The following is a 12,462-nucleotide window of genomic DNA, read 5'->3' on the forward strand; positions in this document are numbered from 1 at the left end:
ATTGAAAGTTACACAGAAAGTTAGCTATGAAATAATTGAGCAATAGTACCCCCAGGTGTTGCAAGCTTGGATCTGAAAACATTTTGGCTCTCACTTTGAAAAATTAGTATTCTCATCCTTTACCTCCAAACTTTAGTTTCCATGACATGGTGTTAGCTTTGAATGTCTCTAAGGTCTCTTCCAGCTCTAACAAACTTCACAAAGGTATAACTGCATCTTGTTGCCTTTGGTAGTCTTGATATCGAGCTAAGATAGGCCAGAGGTGTCACATTTGCCCACACAACTCTCAAGTGTAGACCAAACTAGATCAAAATATAATTGGGGAATGCTTCAAAAATAAAAATCCAATGTAACATAGATAATGTTAATTTGTGGTTTTCTGAGTCAACTGTGTGGCCTACAGAGACCCATTTCTATTTGAGTTTGACACCACAAATATACACTTATTATATATGTGGTTTGATTTTATGTCGCTGCCTAATTGACTTGGTTCCATTTATTTCTCTGTCACCCAGCAGTCCACATCCACATAAAACAATTTGCTTTCATATGTGGAGGAGTAACTACAGACTCATCTCAGGAGACAGAATGACCTGGGTTCAAGCCCTATCTCTAACACATACTATGTGACCTTAGGCAAGTCACTGAAATGTCTCAGTGCAATGCTCTAAGATTATCAATTACACAACAGTTGCCAATCCATTGGCAGAGGGAGTTTTCTCACCTAGGAACTCCCTAAAATGATGGAATCCCTGGTCTGGGTATTTTAATACCCATCCTTATTTGTCCCTCTAAATGCTAGTCCTAATTCCCCAAGGCCAGCATCTATTGACTGTCTAGCGGTGCTGTTTACAAGTGCTTTCTCGAGAGATTTGATCTTGATTCTTTAAGAACGTGTCACTTCGTTGTCAAATCTACACTCACATGTGAGTTTCTAATTTGTTTCTAATCTATCTACAGACATACTCATTTTTATAAAAGTAACCACAAGTAATTATAGCCTCTGAAAGTTTGGTTCAAGTGTGCACTTAATCTAGTGCCATGTAGATACTGCTTTATAGAGAAATGAAAGCCTCACATTTATATGACAAGGAAAGTGGATCAATCTTGGGCTCTAGATCCCAAATTTAGAACTGGAAGAGAACAGAGAAGCCAACATACTCATTATAGAGAAAAGGAAAATGAGGCCTAAAGAAGCAGTGACTTACCTATGGTGACACAGAAAGGAAGGATCTGGACCACTGTTTGACTGCAAATCCAGCACTCGTTCCACTGAAGCACACTTCCTTCATTAGAGTAAGTCTAGTGTTTGTGATAGGAACCCACCCCTGAACAGTTTTTGTAAGATTGTAGTGATTCCATGATAGCTGCCATATAGCATCACTCAGAATATTGGTATTTAAAAGATGGGGTTTTTTTCCTTTTTGTTAGAGCAGTTTAGGATTGTTGAAGGCACTATGCAATTTCTGAAATGTTCCAGCTTACTCTTCCTCATATTAATATCTGGACTCATGCATCTGCAGATAAGTGCTGACAAATCAATTCAGCTGCCCGTCCATCTCGGTGTCATGATCTAGACAATAGGCAATTTTCATCCATTTGGTTTTAATGTATGGATAGTTAGTAAGACAGAACTCTTGATTGGCTAGAATCTCTATTGAGACCCTGTAATATTCTGGAGCTTGATGCAATCAGCACATTTTCTACAAGTAGGAACATATGGAACTCTTTACCATAAATAAGGAATTCCTCTTTCATATGGACTCTGCAATTTGTTCCACATCACCCTTGATGATGATGATATGAATTGTTGGATTAGGAACCTTGTAATGATTTTAATATATGCAGTGGCAATATTTTGTTGGAGAAATGTCATTGAGGCTGCCGTTTTGTTCTAACAAATCAAGTGCTTTTTTGTAACCAAGAACAGTAAACCCCTTTCAGTCAATTGTACGACTGATTTTTAGACTATTAAATAGAACTTAGAGGCCACCCACCTCAGACCTGCAGGCAGAAACCACATGAGCAAGAGGATGACCTACTGAGTTGAGCTAGCCATTTTAAGGTTAGATTTGACAAAATTCATTCCACCGAGCCCCCAAATAGAAGTTGTAATCTAATGGTGTGAGTTTGTGGGGCCAGGGGAATAATAGGGAGAGGTGTCCACTTTCCACTGCCACCATACAAGGGAAACTTGGGGAGGGGGCAGAATTCTTTAAAGACTAGTAGCTGGAGACCAATAACCGTTCTTCCCCCACTCTGTTTGGGGGAGGGACTCAAGGAGACATGGAAGAGCAGCCCTTTGCAGGTATGGTATCATGCTGTCAGTTAACTACAGGTCTGCCTACCTAAGTGTTGCGAAGAAATGACTATGTAAAGAACTCTTAATGCAATTGGGTTTTTATTATAATTCTAGAAATAAAAGGGAGGCTGAGGAGGAAGGGAACAAAGTGCGAGCAGGACAAGGAGATGGAAAATTTTTGTGATAAAAGCAAAGTAAGGATTGGAGGGAGAAAATGATAGCCATTGCATTTGTAGTACATATGTATTTGGATTATTTATTTGAATACTCCATTTATACATGAAAATGAACAAGGTTAAGATTTTTAGAAAAATTTTAAATTCTCAAGTTCAAGGCACAATATGAATGTTTTCAATTTTTCCTACAATTTTTATCTTTTTCACCTGAGGGTATCTAACACATTAGGGAAAGACTTCCATACTTTAGGAATAGTAGATTCAGAACTGGAAGGGGCATTAGAGGTCATCTAATCTAAAGCCCAAGGTCACATACTTGGCTAATTATATTGGACAGTACTTTGCTCTCAAAGTATTATGGGATGGTTAGAGAACAATATAAAGATGAAGAGCTGCAAAGCCAACACTGACAACACAATAATTTTTAAAAATTAATTCTTCTAACTACATTGGCAGAATTTCAGAAGACTTTGAATGACATAAATAATTAATCTTCCTTTACTATTGATCTTTCTTGGCCATCTGCTCTATTGCAGAATTTCAGGTGGGGATCCTAAGGTGAAAGAATGTCTAGAAGAATCTATTACTTTGTTCTATACTTTTGCATGTATCTGGTTGTCAGTTGAGTTTCTGACTGTACTTATCTGAATACCAAATACAAATCTGAATACCAAAAGGATTAACGTTCTTTCCTTGAAGATGGAAATAGCACATTGCAAATAAATAATTAAAAATAATACAAGCTCCACCATCTTATTACTCAGAATTTTGTACTGTTTTGGTGAGGTTTTGGGGTTTTGAGGGTAGTTATCCCACTAAACTTCAAGTTTCACATTCCGTCTCCAGATCTCACAGTGCCCAAGTAAACTTTTCAGAGAATAGAATGGCTTCCACATCCAGTCAAGAATCCCTGACACTTTGGATGTCAGAACTGATTATGAAGATTAAGTGTCCACAAGGTTAGCCCCCAGTATGTTCCCCTTTCTCAGATTTATTCCACTTTCTCAGGTAATAGAATTGTGGCAGAACGCGGGTTAACCACATTGCATTTAAAGAAACAGGGTTAATTCTTCCCAAATTTCTTAATCTTAATCCTGAATGAAGTTCAATCTATCTTCATATTGAATACAGTGGTCAATAACAGCCAAGTTTTCTGACTTTTGAGCCTTGACTTTTTTTGTGTTCTAATAAAATTACTATAAATTGTCTCTTTCCCTCCTTTCTGTATCCCTTATTAAGGCTACAAGAGCTAATTACAAAATTACAAAACCCCAACATCCAAGTTAATAATGACCTTCCCCTTTAGCCATCACGTAGTACTTTGTTTTGGCCCTCTCTAAATATATCTACAATGAGTGGCACAATAATTTGCACTTAATAAAAATATGTTGAATTGAATCGTACTAATATGATGGATTATAGTTGTCTAATGTTTGTATTTTATTCCCCTCCATGAAGGCTAAGATTATGATATATCTAAATTTTTTTAAAATCATAATTTATTTATTTAATATTTTTAGTTTTCAGCATTAATTTTCACAAGAGTTTGAATTACAAATTTTCTCCCCATTTCTACCCTCGCCCCACTCCAAGATGGCATATATTCTGATTGCCCCTTTCCCCAGTCAACCCTCCCTTCTGTCACTCCACTCCCCGCCCCCCATCCCCTTTTCCCTTACTTTCTTGTAGGGCAAGATAGATTTTTATGCCCCATTGCCTATATATCTTATTTCCTAGTTGCATGCAAAAACTTTTTTTTTGAATATCTGCTTTTAAAACTTTGAGTTCCAAATTCTCTCCCCTCTTTTCTCCCCATCCACCCTCCCTAAGAAGTCAAGCAATTCAACATAGGCCACATGCATATCATTATGTATAACCCTTCCACAATACTCATGTTGTGAAAGACTAACTATATTTTGCTCCTTCCTAACCTATCCCCTTTTATTCAATTTTCTCCCTTGACCCTGTCCCTTTTTCAAAAGTGTTTGTTTTTGATTACCTCCTCCCCCTATCTGCCCTCCCTTCTATCATCCTCCCCTTTTTATCTTCTTCCTCCTTCTTTCCTGTGGGGTAAGGTACCCAATTGAGTGTGTATGTTATTCCCTCCTCAGGTCAAATCCAATGAAAGCAAGATTCACTCATTCCCCCTCACCTGTCCCCTCTTCCCTTCCTACAGAACCACTTTTTCTTGCCACTTTTATGTGAAATAATTTACCCCATTCTATCTCTCCCTTTCTCCCTCTCTCAATATATTCCTCTCTCATCCCTTAATTTGATTTTTTTTAGATATCATCCCTTCATATTCAACTCACCCTGTGCCCTCTGTCTACATATATACATATATATATATACACACACACATGCATACCCATATATATATACATACATATATATATATCTGTATATATATATATGTATATGCGTATTTCTTTCAGCTACTATGATACTGAGGTCTCATGAATCATACACATCATCTTTCCATGTAGGAATGCAAACAAAATGGTTCAACTTTAGTAAGTCCCTTGTGATTTCTTTGTCTTCTTTACCTTTTCATGCTTCTCTTGATTCTTGTGTTTGAAAGTCAAATTTTCTATTCAGCTTGGTCTTTTCACTGAGAAAGCTTGAAAGTCCTCTATTTTATTGAAAATCCATATTTTGCCTTGAAGCATGATACTCAGTTTTGCTGGGTAGGTGATTCTTGGTTTTAATCCTAGCTCCATTGACCTCCAGAATATCATATTCCAAGCCCTTTGATCCCTTAATGTAGAAGCTGCTAGATCTTGTATTATTCTGATTGTGTTTCCACAATACTCAAATTGTTTCTTTCTGGCTGCTTGCAGTATTTTCTCCTTGATCTGGGAGCTCTGGAATTTGGCGACAATATTCCTAGGAGTTTTCTTTTTGGGATCTATTTGAGGAGGTGATCTGTGAATTCTTTCAATTTCTATTTTACCCTCTGATTCTAGAATATCAGGGCAGTTCTCTTTGATAATTTCTTGAAAGATGATATCTAGGCTCTTTTTTTGATCATGGCTTTCAGGTAGTCCAATAATTTTTAAATTATCTCTCCTGGATCTATTTTCCAGGTCAGTGGTTTTTCCAATGAGATATTTCACATTGTCTTCCACTTTTTAATTCCTTTGGTTCTGTTTTATAATATCCGGATTTCTCATAAAGTCACTAGCTTCCACTTGCTCCAATCTAATTTTTAAGGTGGTATTTTCTTCAGTGGTCTTTTGGACCTCCTTTTCCATTTGGCTAATTCTGCCTTTCAAGGTATGCTTCTCCTTATTGGCTTTTTGGAGCTCTTTTGCCATTTGGCTTAGTCTATTTTTTAAGGTGTTGTTTTCTTCAGTATTTTTTTGGGTCGCCTTTAGCAAGTCATTGACTTGTTTTTCATGGTTTTCTTGCATCACTCTCATTTCTCTTCCCAGTTTTTCCTCTACTTCTCTAACTTGCTTTTCCAAATCCTTTTTGAGCTCTTCCATGGCCTGAGACCAGTTCATGTTTTTCTTGGAGGTTTTTGATGTAGGCTCTTTGACTTTGTTGACTTCTTCTGGCTGTATGTTTTGGTCTTCTTTGTCACCAAAGAAAGATTCCAAAGTCTGAGACAGAATCTGAGTGCATTTTCACTGCCTGGCCATGTTCCCAGCCAACTACTTGACCCTTGAGTTTTTCAGCAGGGTATGACTGCTTGTAGAGTACAGAGTACTTTGTTCCAAGCTTGAGGGGCTGCACTGTTGTTTTCAGAGCTATTTCTGCACAGCAAGCTCTGCCACAGCAGTGCTCCTCCTCCCCCCAAGAACCACCAACCTAGACAGTGACTCAGATCTGAGCAGGCTCTGCACTCCTGCTCTGATCCGCCACTTATTTCCCCCCACTCAGGTGGGCCTGGGGCCAGAAGCAACTGCAGCTGTAGTTCTGAGCTGCACCACCTCAGCTGCCCCCAGGGCGGTGGCCAAACCACAAACTCCTTCACTCTGTCCCTGCAGCTTTTTCCACTAACCTTCTCTGTTGTGTTTGGTGTTTGTGGGTTGAGAAGTCTGGTAACCACAACTCCCTGATTCAGGGCACTAGGGCCTGTTCCAACTGGCTCCCAGTCTGGTTGGTCCTGCTGCCGCCCATGCTGGGCTCTGCTCCCAGCTCCGTGTGATAGACTGTTCCCCACGACCATCCAGGCTTTCCTGGGCTGGAGCCCTGCTTCCCTCTGTTATTTTGTGGGTTCTGCAGCTCTAGAATTTGTTCAGAGCCATTTTTATAGGTTTTTGGAGGGACCTAGGGGGGAGCTCATGCAAGTACCTGCTTTCTAGCTGTTATCTTGGCTTCGCCCCCAAGGCCCTAATTGTCACATCTAAATTTTGAGCCAACTCTAGCACGTATCAGTGCTTTTCAACAGAGTACCTACTTAATACTTATTGAATTAATGAATCATCACATTTAGGACCATTGGATCCCTTCAAAACTACAATTACAGAAATCTTCCACGCTGCCAGAGGGAAAAAAGAGATCACATGTAATGTTTTTTTAAATGGCAATTAAGAACTCATCAGATTTTTTTTATGAAAAGAAAAAAACAAACCTAAATGTGAGCACAACATAAAACAATAGTAATAAAGGGCCTTGATCTCAGGATCTATTTCTAAACAATCACTTTATTTGAAGGCAAAAGGTGAACATTAGAAAGCTAAAGTAACTTAAAGAGTTCATACTTGAAAACAGTCTTTGAAACTGAGTATCTCCCATTCCAGATATTCCACATAAAGCTTGATGTAAGTGACAGCATAGTGACCTCTCCAGTTTTGAGAGGCAATGGGCTTCAAACTCGAATATGCCCACCTGGCCCTTGAATGTGACAAAGTGAGCCCACGATTTTTGTTTGGTTTCCCTCCTTATCTATCATCTTGCAGATGGAGCTCTTGCAGACCTAAAACCTGGGCCTTACCTCCTACCAGGTCCTTGCCTCCTGCTTCCTCTTTTTGCTTTGTTGATCTGTCTACCCCATTCTTATAAACCTAAAGTGCCTTGTGCTGGTACTCCATCTGCACTAGAATTTCTCTCCTATCCTTCTCCCTTCCTCCCATAGGAAGGTTCAATCAGCCCCATGAATTTAGACTTCATGAGCCTAGTGAAATTCTTTGTTATCCCTAAAAATCTAGTTAGTGTACCCACTACACTAGAATGATAAGGTGGATCATTACACTTAGGTGGGCAAATATCCCAAAGAATTAAGTGCTTAGAATAATACCTTCTTTTAAAGTTCTGTCCTATGAATTTTCTTATCAGTGCAACTAGCCAAAGCCTATAAGCCAGAACAAATCAGAAAATAGGTTCTCACAATTGTGTCATTCACAATTCAGCAAGCAATATTTATACATTATATGAAACAAAATATACACTACATGAAACAAAAAATGTACATTATATGAAACAAAGAAAAAAGATGGCTATTTGTCAAAATTCAAGAGTTATGAAGAAAAACAGTATACTCGTTAAAGAAAACTGAATCATTTGTCACATCATTTGTCACTAATTTTTTCTTAGTATAGCCAGTTCCACTAAATCAAAGAGAACTGCCTGTCAGGACAAGGGAAGAGGATGTTCTAAGGACTCTGAAATCCTCCACCTTTAGCAACTAAGTCTCTTTGTACTGATAAGGGGTAGCAAGAAGATGCTCAAGGACACCAGCTGCTACAGCTGGTCTTGCAGTTAATGAAGGGTCACATACAACAAAATGGTGGATACAGAATAAGATGGAGTCAGTTAGGTTCTTCCCAAAAATTTACTTTCAACAGTAGTGACTAAGGAGTGTTATGTTAATCTAAGTAAAATTTTAATCTATTATTATTATTGTTAACTGAGTCCCTGAAATAAAATGTCAAGATAATTACTAAAATAAAAGATATTTTAGTTACAATGGAGCAGCAATAAGAAAATTGGTATCTAAGTATAAACTCAATTTGATTTTTTTCTATAGAGCTTTTGCACATAAAAATATCAAAAATAAACATGCTTAAGTAATAAAAGCTTTATGCATGCTTAAATAAATGGTTGATTCTGATTAGCCACACTAACCAGGTATTTTATGATAACAAAGCATTTTAATAATGATATAGGAATATAATCTTATCATTAAGCAACTTAGCTTTAACAAAATATAGGTAATATATGGTCCAGATTGTTAAAGCAGGCTACAAGTGATACATAGTATAGTCAAAGCAGGATATAGATGACATATAATACAGGCAATTAACTATAGTTAAGAAATAGCTATTCAAACAAGAGATGAGGTATTGGGAGATTTTCAGAAACAAGCTTTGTTAACATTTCTTTTTTCTTTCTCAGCAAACTAACAGTTATGCAATTGCTTAAAATAAAGATTGAAGTACTTAGGTTCAAAGGTAGTTAAGTGCTATTTCATAACTCAATAGTAATAAAAATAATCACAGAATTGCAAACTACTGTAGTAATTAAATTGTTGAGGAATGTTATTGGGCTTGGGGAAAAAGGACAAACAGAAAAGGAAAGGGGTGGGAGGATGCAATGAATATAAAGTTAACAAAGCATTTCGGATAAATGAAGAAAAAAGAAAAGGCTTGAGAAACCAGGTTAAAATTAAAGGCAACAAAATAGATAAGATGCTCATCAACTGGAGAGTGGCAAAATAAATTGTGGTACATGAATGTAATAGAATATTACTATTTTTTTTCTATGTACTTTTTATTTTATTATTTTTATTTTTTGTTTACAGCATTCAGTTCCATAGGTTTTTGGGTTCTAAAATTTCTCTCCCTCCCTCTCCTTCCTCCTCTCCCCCAAGACAGCATGTAATCCAATCTAGATTCTATATTTACCTTCACTTTGAACTTATTTACATAATAGTCCATTTGTAAAGAAGAATTATAACCAATGGAATGAATCATGAGAAAGAAGAAACAAAACCAAGAAAGAAGGGAAAAAAAGAGAGCAAATAGTTTGTCTGCATCTGCACTCAGACTCCATAATTCTTTCTCTGAATGTGGATAGCTTTTTCCATCATGAGTCTTTTGGGACTGTCTTTGAACCCTGCATTGATGAGAGGAGTCAAGTCTATCAAAGTTAGTCCTTACAGATACCATGTGTCTGTAATTGTGTAATTGTGTAATATTGATCTCCAAGTTCTGCTCCCCTTACTCAGCATCAGTTCATGTAAGTCATTCCAGGTTGTAATGAAGTCCATCTGCTCCTCATTTTTTATAGCACAGTAGTATTCCATTACATTTGTATACCACAATTTGTTTAGTCATTCCCCAATTGATGGGCATCCCCTCGATTTCCAATTCTTTGACACCACAAAACAGCTGCTACTGGGAAAAGTGAGAATGCACTTTTTTTAAAAATGGTGCATGTATTAGTCCAGCCAGTATTCCTTGGGTAAAAGAGTCTAAGCTAAGGAGGTTGCTGCCATATTCACCCAGATATTTATTATGAGAAAGTTACAAAGCAGGAACAAGTACCTCCTAAGCCATGCTGTCACTGAGTCTCAGGACTCCCCAACCCTGGCATATTTAGTGTCAGAGCATTCACCAACCAAGAGATTGCCCAGTATAGCTCAGAATCAACTCCAGGTTAAGGCAGCCTGAGGAGTTGGCTGCGGGTGCTGGCTTGTTATTTCATTTCAAACAAAATCGGCAAAAATTACAAATCATATACAAATCACTCTCAAGTGTTAAGGAATGATCCAACGGGGATTATTCATTACAACATGAACAATCAAGGCTAAGCATTGTATTGAGGCTTTTCCAACAGGAGAATTAGGCAGCATCTGACTAGGATTTTTGAGGGCACACCTGAGTCATATTACGTATTTGTTCAGGAAAACAAGCATCAACTGTCTTGGGGCAGAAGTCTTTATATGGACCAGATGTTGGCTGTAGGCACAGAAATAAACAATACTAGGAATACTAGGTGGAGTAGGGTACATCAAGGCACAAGAGAATTCTTAATCATGATACAGACAATCTGTGACAAGCAAGTCCCTACAATACACAAGGAATGTTTGGCCAAAAAGATCTTGTTCTCTGATGTAGAGAATGTTAGGTAGATTTAGAATTTTACATGCTGTATAGCCCACAATGCAATAGACTATCAACCATGATAGTGTTATCTAAAAGTGTAGATCTGGATGGGACAATAATTTAAATTTTTATTTTTATTGATATAATTTGTTTTTACTTTGGCCAATTTTTCCCCTCTATCGCTCCTTTTTGCCCCTCCCAGAGAGCCATCCCATATAACAAAGAATTTTATTTAAAAGGGAAAAAAAGGAAAAAGGAAAAAGAGAAAAAAAACAAGCATCTAGCAATACACCCAAAGAAGGGGAACCCACAGCCCCTCATGGCATCTCATTGATTCATCCTAATTGTTTGGAAATTCTTCCTGACATCAAGCCTAAGTTTGTCTCTTTGTGACTTCCACTCATCATCCCTTCTTCTGTCTTCTGGGGTCAAACAGAACAACTGGAATTTCTTCAAGACAGTACTTGAAGACAAAAATCATGTCCCCTGGACTCTTCTTTTCTCCAGGCTAAATGTTCCCATTTCTTTCAACTGATTATCACATGACAGTCTCAAGGGCCTTTAGCATCCTAGTTCCCCTCTCCCGGACACTCTCCAGCTTATTAACATCCTCTTTGAACTGAATACAACATTCCAGATGAGCTCTGAAAAGGGAAGAGTATGGTGAAACTACCACCTCTGCATTCCTGGAAGCTTGGCTTCTCTTAATGTATTCTTGACCTGTCCTTGTAGTTGTTGCCCCATCACACTACTGACTCACTGAACTTGCAGTCCGCTGAAATCCCCAGTTCTTTCCAGAACCATTGTTTAACCACATCTTGTACTTTTGCAGTTGATTTTTTGTGTCCAAGAATAAGGTATTTAGCTTTATTGTACTTTGGTCTTATTAGATTCATTCTAATGCATTAGCCTGCGATCATTTTAGATCTTGTCATCCACAACACTTAGCACAGTGTCCGGCATGTAGTAAGCACTTAATAAAAATGTTTATTGATTGACTGACTGTGTGAGCTATCCCTCCCAGCTTTGTGTCACCTGCAAATTTGATGAGCATGCTCTCTATGTTTTTAAGTCACTGATAAAAATGCTAAAGACCACAGGGCCAAGCCGAGGTCTCTAGGGTCCTCCATTAGACATCTACCTCCTGCCGTGAACAATTATTCTCTCAGTCCAGCCATCTAGTCAGTTCCGAATGCATCTAATTACATGAGCATTGTCTGTATCCCTCCATCTTTTTCACAAGAATATCAAAGGCTTTTTACTCACCTACTAGTTTAATAAACCTGTTAGAAAAAAAAAGGGAAGTACAATTAGTCTGTTATGACTTTTATGAATGAAGTCATACTGGTTCCTTTTAAGCACCACTCCCTTTTCTATATGTTCACTAGCCATCTCTTTAATGGTCTTTTCTGGCATTATCCCAGGAATTGAAGTCAAGTCCATGGCATTCACTATAATTTTCAGATTGTTCTCTCACCCTTTTTTTGAAAATTGGTGCATTTGCTCTTATTCAGTCATGAGGCATCTCTCCAATTTTCAATGATCTTTCAAAGATCACAGATAGTAGGCTTAGCATCACATGGGCCAGTTCTTTAAGTTCATAAGAATGTGGTTCATCTGGACCAGATGACCTGAATTCATAAACAACCAGACACTTTCTTACTGTCACCCTGTTTATCCCAATCGGGTAGCAAGTCTCTTTCCATCATTTTTGTCATTCTGAGTACAAGGGTTACACTCTTGGCAGGGAAGGACTAAGTTAAAGAAGAACGGAATAGTTCTGCCCTCTTTTGTCAGTGACCATCGATCCAACCACTCCCAGAAAAGATTCTCTCCTTTCTTTGATCCTTCTTTTTCATACCATATACCTAAAAGAAAGAATCCTTTTTGATACCCTTAGCTTTACAGCCCAACCTCAGCTCATCTTAAC

Source organism: Trichosurus vulpecula, chromosome 1 (genome assembly GCF_011100635.1).
Source record: "Trichosurus vulpecula isolate mTriVul1 chromosome 1, mTriVul1.pri, whole genome shotgun sequence".
Classification (NCBI taxonomy): Eukaryota; Metazoa; Chordata; class Mammalia; order Diprotodontia; family Phalangeridae; genus Trichosurus; species Trichosurus vulpecula.